Here is an 11,708-nt window from a genome sequence, read left to right on the forward strand (position 1 = left end):
GGATCATGTAATTCTTTTTACATTCAAAAGTAACCACTCTACAGATACGCAAACATAAAACTGTGCATTATCTCGGACGCTATAGTACAACATTACCCAGATACTACAAGGTGGGTTATTAGAAGTTCATAAACAAGGCATAATTTGTTCTAGCGTTCAGAAGTTTGGTAATCCATAATCCGTACAAGGATGAGCACAATCTTCTGATCCATAAATCTGCATCTTAAAGAATTATTCCAGTTTGGCAACATCAGAATGGGCAAGTGAACAATGCTCTCGGCTGCTTTGACCCAATGACAAGCACTATTAACAATAAAAGAGTACATGAGAATGTGGTAAGAGAGCCCTAATGTTTATTTGCTCATGTGCTTCTTGAACCAAACCCCTATGTTGAGGAAGCTTTCGAAATCAGACTGTGGCCTGTTCCAGGGGAGGGGATGATTTAGTCAGATGTTGTAAGACATTGTGTGGTAATCACGGAATAAAAAATTAAAACTAGAAAGCAACTAACTTGTCAATTCCATGGATATCTTCCGGGAAAACAATGGTTTTGGATTCAATTCCCCTCTCCTTCAAAGCCATTGCATACAGAAAACATATTGCAACAAGAGTTTGAATAATACGAGACAAGAGTTCCCTCATTGTCAAATAGTAATAGGAATGTCACAAGTAGGTATTCCACAAGCTAAAAAATCAGGACCTCCTTTAGCCTCTACATAGAAACATAAATCACGCAAGGAGATACCTGTAGGCCATTAGAAACAGGAACTCGGAGATCTTGTGCTCCAAGGAGAAGTAGTGTTGGTGTCTTAACCTGCAGATTTGCTACAATTGTCAAGCACTTGACTACTGATAACTCATAAGGTATCTTCCTTTGCAGATGTGAATCCTACTCCTCTCATGCATAGGTTTCAGATATGGTTCCTACGAAAATGCAGAACCCACGCCTGTACCTTTGAAATATATGATATTGGCGACTTCTCGTAGAACTGACAAAGAGCATCTACTGAAGGAGACTCTGAGAAGTAGTTTCTCCCTTCCTTTCCGTAAATCTCAATAAAGCACCAATCAGGGATGTCAGTGGTACCAACCATCAACGATAAGTTACATACTGGGTTACGAGCAGCCGCAGCAAGAAATGTGTCTGGAGCCTGCAGTCAATGAAATATGTACAGGTTAAAAATATGGTATCCCAGAAAACTTGAGAACCATGTAATGTATATCAGTCTATGCACCTTGAGCTCTATAAGTCCTGGAATTTGAACAGTGCCTTACCCCTGGAGGCAGTAGTAATTTTTTATTGTTTATGGCAAGGAAATAATCATGTGGCACCAAAAGCTGATACAACAGGCATGTCACCACAATTCAACTTGAAGGGGTGGTTGTAAGCTCCAGTTTTCTGAATTCTGGTACACATCACAGCATTTCTTTGGGACACTTACCCGAACTTAGCATTCCACCGCATGATATTAGTGATACAACTCAAATAATTTGAGCTGATATCATCCTCATTTTGTTATAAAATTAATAATCTACTTCACTGATCATAACTCAGCATGCACAGCTTCTATTAACCTGTCTGATACCCTTCACAAATTACAAGCTTGCTCGCAAAATTATAAGTTTGAATATACTTCTGAAAACTAGTCATGAAGTCTATCAGCTTTATAAAACCAGCCAGAGACATTACTCTCAATTAACAATATCCAAACTCCAAGGACATAAATGTAATTCAACATGTGCAACAAGATAATGGTGAAATACTTTCGCAAATGGTTAGGCAACAACAATATAATAACCCTAATTGGTAATATGAACAGTGGCACAATTAGTGATTGCATAGACAAAGAAATACAGAGGAACAAAGGAAGTCAAAGAACCTGGCCGATCAAATGAGTTGTCAAGAAACCTCCATGTGAACCTCCAACTACAGCAACTCTAGATGGATTTATTAGTCCTTTCTTAACAACAAGGTCCAAAGCCGTCAATACATCATTCACATCCTGCTCATATTGGAAGAGTAAAATGGTTCGTGATAATTTTTAGGCGTCATGTAAGAATAGTCTTAAAATATGGAAATAAAGCAATAACACTGCACCTGAGAACCAATATTGCCAGGAAGGGATTGTAGTGCTTCTTCCCCAAAACCTAATGAACCCCTAAGCAACAGTATAATAGACTTCCATATTAGTGTTAAACAGAGTGTATTTTCCATGCAAATAGAAAGGAAGAGAACACACAAAAGAGATAATGATCAAGTTATTCATCAGCTAAAATATGCAAATCACTTGTACGATGAAAATTAAAAGCTCACCTGTAATTTACAACAAGAAGATTATATCCTTGTGAATAAAGAAATGCCAAGGATTTTGAATAGCTTGATGGATAAACCGAGTGTGGTCCACCATGAAGAATGACAATTGTTGGATTGCTTGCAGAATCCTTGTGGGACACAAAGATAGCCTCGAAAGGCAGCTTAGCACCTGAATAGATATGGAAATATGTGGTGAGACAGAGAGACCATTCCAGCAAAATTCTGCAGAAATGCTTCGGACAAATTAGCGAAGGAGTATCAAAGAAGTTCAAAATTAGCAGTCAGTTTCTTATCTATTTCAAAAATAGTCAGCCTTAAGCTAAGTACACGTTGGAGACGCAATAACCAAGTTGAGTTAGGCTATCATAAGCTAAGAGCTGTTCTTAGATAATTAGAGCTGCCTTTATTTGATACAGTTCAGATACATAGTATCACAACTCACAGTACAGTCCCTCCATTGGTTTTGTAAGGTCCATTTTACTTGGCACCGTCTCCAAAAGTGAACTTTGTCTGCTAATTACTTTTACTAACTACAGAATCAGAATCATGTGTAGTATGAGCCTAATGGTACCACTTTCCTGCCACTAAGCATATATATATATTGTTGGCCTAATTGTAAGTTAAATATTATAAAGTTTGAAATCTTAAATGTGTAGGTGCAATATAAAAACCAACGGAGCAAATACCAGCCTATCAGGATACATTGTACTAATCTCAAGAAAAAGAACAGAGCCCAACGAAGAATGCAGGAATGGTTCAGAAAGGTAAACCAACTTCAGAGAAAGAAAGAAAAATTCGACTATAGAATATTTTACTACAAATTTAATCTGCAAATGGAATAAGTATGATTTAGTTGTTCACGTACCATTTGGAAGTTTGTCGGAAGGATTGCTAATAGGGATTTTGAGTATACTGAACTGATGCTCTGTTAACATGCAGTTGATCTGTCATAAACACATCACAAAATTGTTTAATACTCACTTTACATAAAAAAAAATTAGGATAAAAAATGGGCAGCCACTTTTTAGCTAAACCTTATCAGATGATTTTCGAAATGGAGTTGAAACTTCCTGCCACTCCCACTGGCATGATTTTCCAGTCTGAGAAGCCCCAAACCCATAATATACTTGAGGGAGTGTAATAAGGCTGCTGGAAACTGGAAAAAGTTGGAGAAAGCATAAATATGAAAAATTATTCCACAGAACTATGGAAATCTACTGTAGTCCTGTACAAGTACGGGGTTACCTGCAAGAATGTTATTCTTGTCAAGTGCAAGAACATTCCATGAATAATCTGAGTTATGAGGACTAACTTTTGAAACTTCAGCGCTGCAGAAAAGAAAAGTGATTTGGCAAATAAATATACAACTTGCTATCAGTCTACCAGAGGACAGATAGATGCTTGCAATCACCTCACAATGTTTACAGAAAGTATTACTTCCTTACTTCCCCAAACAGAAGATAGAATCATAGTTTTTCCATCGAGCCATGGATCCCTAAGTAAACTAGAGCAGTACAGCCCAGGGAAACAGCCATCTTGAGGACACATCACAATGGGGACCTTCATAATAATAAAAAGCATGAGTATAGTTATGCAGAGTTCCAAACCATGGACTTGAAGCTGTACATGAGAGCTGAAATCCTTACTAAAACTAAATAGGCCTATTAAAGAAACAAAAGAATTATCTCATACCACATCAGCAACACTAAGGCTCCCATCCAGTTTCCCGTCTGCAGGCCAGTCAATTTTGTGCATTGAATTTGTGGCATTGTGTGCACCACACTATCTACAGCACTCTTCGCAGATATGAACACAAGATACTTCCCATCTGGACTGTGATTTTTTTTCATTATTTCGCAACTGTTAATTCCCATGCATCAAAAACTAAATATTTTTTTCCCATGCATCAAAAACTAAATATTTTTTTCCCATCTGAACACAAGATATTTGTTTCTCGAACAACGCAGGAGATCTGCGTGCTTTTTCATTAAGAAGGAAAAGAAGTGGTCCAAAAACAAAGGCATAGAGGCCACCAGAAAGAAGAAACCAAACAGGAGAATGAGAAAAGAAAAGAAGATAAAACAAGAACACAAACGGTATCCGGTCGGAAGGAAACAACAGACCCTAGGCCGACCATAACTCTCCTAGCCTCTTAGCACCAGCTAGGATCCACAACCTACCTTCCTCCTCAATCTCTCACAGCACCGTTTCCACCCTCGACGATGAAGCCCCATTAAATATGCAATCATTACAATGTTTCCAGAGCCACCACATGCCAAGAATGATCAAGGAGTTGAGGCCTTTCCAACGCTCTATGCCAGCTCTTCTCTGGGCTTACACCACCAATGTGAAAATCATATCAATGCCATCAGGTGCAATCCGCTGCAGGTCCACCCTAGTAAGCAGGTGGTGCCACACTTCACGGGTGAAGACACAAGAGCAAAGCAAATGCTGGAGAGGGCACTTTGCCAGGTGGGGCATGCCACGCTGGACAAGGCGATCAGCAGTCCAATATTGATTGAGGATTGCCAACCATACTGTCGGTGTATCAGGAATCGGGGGTCCCTGAGTCCCGAGGCCAGGCCAGCCGTCCGCCACGTATCACCATCCTGCGAGGTCCCTCCTGCGGGATGAGGAAAATCTAAGTTCCAGGAGAAGGTGCTCGGGGCCACAGCCTCTGGTCCCCGAGCACCCCAGTTCCCCGATAACCCGCATAGTCCAAGTACCGGGAAGAAAGTGCTCGGGGAGGTGCCCGTTCGCCCCCGAGTACCCTAGTCCCCCGAGGGTCAGTACAAAAGTGCTCGAGAGAGAGTGCTCGGGGCTGCACGTGGCAGCCCCCGAGCACTCGGTTCCCCGAAGGATCGTACAAGAGTGCTCGGGAGAGAGTGCTCGGGGCTGCATGTGGCAGCCCCCGAGCACTCGGTTCCCCGAAGGTTCGTGCGAGAGCACCTGATGCCCCGACGACCCAGAAGGGCCCCCGAGGGGCCCGCCGACGAGGTGTCAACCAGTCAGAGGTCCAAGACCACATTTAATGGGCATGCGCGGCCTGACATCCTGACATCCCCAACTGCTCCCGCAGCAGTGTCAGTCCCTGCCATGTTTCGGCAGAGGGGCGTGAGGCCATTAATTGCACGGGTCCCGTCCCGTATCATCCGGTGTATCTCGGGATAACGTTGCTAGGATCAAAGCGTTTCGCCTGCCACCCTGCCCTGGCAGAGGAACAAGACAGGGTGGGCGCGCCGGGTGCCTCTGTGGCTGCTCGGCGGGCCCTCTCAACGGCGCCCGGCGCCAGGGCGTCCATAGTGGCGGGTGATCGGACGCGCGCCGCGTTTTTTCACCGCCCCTGTCACTTCGTCCAGAGGAAATGATGACGCATTTCTCAGTCGTGGCGTCTTGGAACATGTGCCCCTTCTTTCCCGTTTGGGGTATGTCGTGGCCGGCGAGTGCATAAAAGGATGGGTATACAGAAAGAAGAGCACGATCGAAAACATCACAGAGAAAGACGAAGACACCAGATTAACTCGGAGCAACCGACCGTGCCACACTTAGACAAAGAACACCGCAAGCAAGATCGAGCAGAGCTAGAACAAGGGAGCCTCAAGCTCTTAGCTATACAATATATTCTTGTAACCAGACATATCCCTGAGGGATCCCCCTCAGGGAAGGATATTGCATCCACACAGGAGTAGGGTATTACGCACCCGTGCGGCCTGAACCTGTCTAAACCCCGGTGCATTTATTTCTCCCTGCACTAGGTCGATCATCCCCCACCACCGGTCGTTGCATTTATTTCCACTTCCATTTATTTCTCCAACGAACTCATTCAGGATCATCCCCCGGCCGAATCTCTAAAGAGGGGTCTCTCGGGATCCCTGCGATAGGAGTTCACCCTCCGACAGCTGGCGCGCCAGGTAGGGGGGAACATCCCTGAATCTGTTTGTTTGTTTTCTTCCACAGGAAAAGATGGCCGGTGGGCACCGTCTCCAGCGTTCCGGCTCCACTTCCAGTGACGGAGTGCTGCCCGACGCCCAGGAGGCCCCAGTCGCTGCTACGTTCCAGCAGCAGTCACTATCTGCGCGCGCGGTTTTTCCCTCTCAAGGGGACCAAGGCGCTGGGCCCAGCAGGGCCGCCGCCGCCGCCGCCGGCGCACCCTCCGACCCCCAGCAGGTGGTCGAAACCCCGGTCGCCAGGTCCGCCTCTGGACAACGACGGGTGCCACTTCGGCGTAGACTCGCCTTTAGCGAGGTCAGCCTGGGGAGCGCGCTGCTTGCGGCGCATGCTCTCCTTAGGCATCCGCCAGTCCTGAATAAGAAATTGTCCTGAATACACCGACCTTGGACGAAGGCACTTTGATTAGGCGACACAATGGAAGCGATGCGGGGGGGGGGGGGGGGGGCAGCCGGTTTTCCATCAACTTAGCAACATGTTTCTGAAACTATGAATTAAGTTGACGGGTCTATAGTCTTTCACCTAGATCGCATCCGTCTTCTTGGGGATTAGAGGCAAAAATGCAGAATTAAGAAGCCCCACTGCAAGGGAGAGATTTCTCTCATCAGGTCTTCTTTTATAATACTCCAGCAAGCATGATAAAATCTGCATGTATAACCATCAGGCCTCGACGCTTTATCCAAAGGGAGGTTCCGAATAGTGGTCCAAACTTCCTCCTCTGTAGAAGGATCATCCAAAGAGGAGAGATCATGGGCCGGCTGAAAGAAGGTGTCAAGGTTCAAAGTAGATGTCCGAGCTTTAGGCCTACCTAGCAGCCCCTCATAATACTCAAACATGGCTTGGTGTTTATCCTCCTATGAGGTGATGATCCGGTCTCCTGAATGCAGGTTGGGTATAAAGTTTTTCCGCTTCCTGTACCGCGCATGGAGATGGAAGAAGGAGGTATCCGCATCCCCCTCCTTGGGCCAGGAAACCCGGGAGTGTAATCGGGAAATAGTACGCTCAAGAGATGCGAGACTGAGATAGTGCAGTTTCAATTTGCACCTCAACCAAGCCTCTTCCTCTAAGAGCACACGGGAATCCTGTGCAATCTCAAGATAGATGAGCACTTCCTTCGCAAGATGCAATTGGATCTTAACACAACCAACCTTCTTCTGGATCCAAGATTGCAAGCTCCTGATGAGACGCTTAAGTTTAATGGAAAAACATTCCAATGGCCCAGAAACAATAACAGGAGCAGACCATGATGTAGCCACAACCTCAAGAAAGCCATCCATTTTTGTCCAAAAACTTTCAAAGAGAAAACAGGGCTTCCCCTTGGCATTATCTTTGGGTCCAAGAGCTAAATGGTAGTGATCAGAAGTACCCGTGGCCAGACTTCGCAACAGGCTATTTGGATAGATGAGTTCCCAATCAATGGTATAGAATACTCGATCAAGACTCACAAGGGTAGGCACCTCCCTTTCATTTGACCAAGTGTACCTTCAGCCGAGAAGATCAAGTTCCTTGAGCTCAAGATCATCGAGCAGACGAAAAAAGCGACCCATCATGGCCCGGTCAAGATTTGAATTATTCTTGTCCTCGGCACTATAGATTAAATTGAAGTCACCCGCAATAGCCCACGATCCCGGGTAGGCCGCCCGCACATCTCTCAATTCCTGCAGAAATAAAGGCTTTGTAGGGATCGGCGACATCCTAAGAGGGGGTGGGGGATGAATTAGGACATTTAAAATTATTTCGGCTCCAAACAACAATACAAGATAAATCTATATCAATTTCTATCTAAATGTACTCTAGGTTTATCTATTGTGTCTACTCTACCGATCAAAACACTTGGTAAATTGCAAGTAAGTAAATGCGGAAACGTAAATAAGGTAGTGTCGGTGTATCAGGAACCAGGGGTCCCCGAATCCCGAGGCCAGGCCAGCCATCCGCCACATGGCGCCATCCCGCGAGGTCTCTCCTGAAGGATGAGAAAAGGTCAAGTCCCGGGAGAAGGTGCTCGGGACCACGGTCGGTGGCCCCCGAGTACCCTAGTTCCCCGATGATCCACGGAATCCAAGTACCGGGAAGAAAGTGCTCGGGGAGGTGTCCGGTCACCCCTGAGCACCCTAGTCCCCCGACGATCAGAAGAGCTAAGTTCCGGGAGAGAGTGCTCGGAGCTGCGTGCGGCAGCTCCCGAGCACTCGGTTCCCCGAGGATCCGTACAAGAGTGCTCGGGAGAGAGTGCTCGGGGCTGCACGCGGCAGCCCTCGAGCACTCGGTTCCCTGAGGGTCCGTGCAAGAGTGCTCGGAGAGGTAAATAGTACCCCTGAGCACTCGGCACCCCGAGGACAAGGATAGGCATTCTCGGGAGAGAGTGCTCGGGGATGTGAACAGTACCCCCGAGCACTCGGTACCCCGACGACCCAGAAAGACCACCGAGGGGCCTACCGATGAGGTGTCAACCAGTCAGAGGCTCGAGGTCGCATTTAATGAGCGTGCGCGGCCTGACACCTCCAACTGCTCCCGCCGCAGCATCAATTCTTGCCATGTTTTGGCAGAGAGGCGTGGGGTCATTAATTGCACGGGTCTCGTCCCGTGCCATCTGGCTTGTTTCGGGATAACGTCATAAGGATCAAGGCGTTTCGTCTGCCGCGCTGCGGTGGCAGGGGAACAAGACAGGGCGAGCACGCCAGGTTGCTCTGCGGCTGCCCGATGGGCCCTCTCCATGGCGCCCGTTGCTAGGGCATTTATGGTGACGGGTGACCGGGCGTGCGACGCATTTTTCCACCCCCGGTCACTTCGCCCAGAAGAAATGATGACGCCCTTTCTACTTATGGTGTCTCGGAACTCGAGCCCCCTCCTTTCGTCCGGGGCATGTCGCGGCCGGCGAGTACTTAAAACAGCCGGCGGCACAGAAGCAAGGGGACAACGAAAAGTAGCGACGGGAGAAGATAGAGAGAAAAGGAGAGAAAAAAAGACAAGAGACAAAGAATAGCACAACAGAGACCAAGAGCAGACATGAAGAACACAGCGCAAGAGAACACTGTGAGGAAGGCTGAGCCCAGTTCCAGCCGAAGAACAAGGAGCTCCAAGCTCTTAGATAGGCCCATATTCTTGTAACCAGCAACATCCTTGAGGGACTTCCTCAGGATAGTTATAGCATCCATACAGGAGTAGGGTATTACGCCCCCGTGCGGCTCGAACCTGTCTAAATTCCGGTGCATTTACTTCTTCTTGCACTAGGTCAACACCCCCACCACCGGCCTTTGCATTCATTCCCATTTATTTCTCCGACGAACTTATTCAGGATCATCCCCCCGGCCGAATCTCTAAAAAGGGGTCTCTCGGGATCCCTGCGACAGGAGTTAATCCTCTGACAGGTAGAGAGAGCAAACTCAGCACAATGATTTTTTCCCGTGGTATCGATGGCATGAATGCTACCCCTATAAGCTCTAGTCACTCACTAATCTTGTGCTTAATCACCTTAGATGATCACTTTAAGCACTTTGGTGGCATGAATATCTTCTCAGGTGTACATGAACTTCTTTAGGCTCCAACCCACTCAAATAACTGAGTGAAGGGGTATTTATAACCTCAAACTCACCCACTAGCTGTTAACCCAACGGCTCCTAAAAGCTATTAACACCGGATGATCCGGTGAGAACAGTAGTACTAACAACGAATCATCCGGTGAGTACTTACACGTGGACCAAAACCATATGAGTCATGAAAAAAATCCACGTTGGGCAACACCTCTAGGAAGAGACTGAAAAACGCTAGGGACTTGTGACTGGAAGCGAGGAAAAGGCTTATGTACACCTACAGAGGGGCGATACATGTCCCGGGTGCTCCACTCCCACTCACGCTGCTCTCGTCTCTCCTACGGCGAAAGCAAAACCCAACCAAGTGACCCACTCTCTGGCAGTAGGTGCAGTGGTAGCGTCTCTCGGGAACTCGTCTATCGTTCACTCGGGGCTCTCTCATAGGCTCTCATCTTAGGTTGTGGAGCTCTCTTAGGTTGTGGTGCGGGTTTTTTCCTTTGTGGATTGAGGAATGTGTTTCTTGATGGGTTGTGGTGTGGCACTGATTTTGGACTTCTTAGTTTCCAGGGTAGCAAGTGTGGCGAATAAGTCTTACTCTCCCCACTGTAAGCCACCATGTCAAAACCCAACCTAAGAGCCAAACCTACCTTGTCAGCACACATCTTGGTCTTGGGCTGCACATCCTTAGACCTCCCAGAAATCTCCAATCTAGACTCTAGCTCCTTCAAATGTTTGTCTTTTAGTTCAACATCCTTTGCAAGAAAGGGCAATTCTTACAAGCATCTACGAGAGTAGATCTAGACTCCTCCTCAAGGAGTTTCTTCTCGGTAATCTCAAGCCGACTAACAATTTGAGCATGCACATTACAAAACTCGGTAAGTTCAGCCATGATAATCAAGCAACTGCCACACTCCTCAACATCGAGCCTAGACCTAAGCAATGCAAGTTCAGTAGAGACAGACTCATATTTAGGCCTAAGATCCTTCAACTCACACACAACTTTCTTAAGTAATCTATCCTGGGTAACGGGAGCATCATTCAAGGTATCGACTTGGATGGAAATCTGATCGTAGGAAGGTAATACCTCGAAAGGATCCATCTTGGGGACGCTATCATCGTTGTTGTCATCCGTCATGAAGCAGAGGCCGGTGAAGTCCTTGACTTTCTTCTTGTTCTTTGCTTGTGGTTTATCCTCCTCCAAGCTCTCCTCCTTGCTAGAAGAGGTGACGATGTCGCTGAGAGTCACCATGAACGCTCTAGAAGCCACCTTGGCCGCCTTCTTGGCCATCTTATCACGGTTTTTCTTGAAGAAAGGCTTATTGTTTTTATTCTTGTGCTTGTTGTAGTCGTGGTCGCCGCCCTCCCTTTTCTTGAGCTTAGGGCAGTCCGCCTTGAAGTGGGTAGTGTCACCACAGTCAAAGCAAGCAGGAGAAACACCCCTCCTCTGGTCCTGACGATTGTTGTAGAAGCGGGTGAACTTCTTCACAATCAGCGCAAGTTTCTCATCATCCAGCGCATCCACCTGTTCCTCTATGACAGAAACCAAGGAAGACAAAACAAATCCACTCGATGAAGTGTTATCACAAGAAAAGCTAACTACAGACTGATTGCCACCACCAGATTTGGAAATCAACACCATGTTCTGAGATAGGGGATTTTTAAGACCAATCCGAGCCACCTTGACTATCTCGGTGGACTTAAGCTTGCTGAAGAGCTCATCATAAGTCAAGTGTCATAACTTGGAGACTCTTCAATGCTCGAGATCTTTACTTCCTATATGCTATGGTTAAGAGTATAGAGAAGCTTGATCGCTCTCTCGTGGTCAGAATAGGATAAAATATCAGTTGATCGCAGATTGCTAACAATCCCATCAAAGCGTGTAAACATCGCATCTAAAGACTCTCTGGGTCGATGCACAA

At 46.6% G+C, this 11,708-nt stretch overlaps 1 pseudogene; it reads right to left on the reverse strand.

The window, feature by feature from the left end:
* Positions 1-81: 81 nt before the first annotated feature.
* On the reverse strand, positions 82-11,428 carry LOC133907163 (acylamino-acid-releasing enzyme 1-like; annotated as a pseudogene).
* Between the last annotated feature and the right edge of the window lie 280 nt (positions 11,429-11,708).

Source organism: Phragmites australis, chromosome 24 (assembly GCF_958298935.1).
Source record: "Phragmites australis chromosome 24, lpPhrAust1.1, whole genome shotgun sequence".
Lineage (NCBI taxonomy): Eukaryota > Viridiplantae > Streptophyta > Magnoliopsida > Poales > Poaceae > Phragmites > Phragmites australis.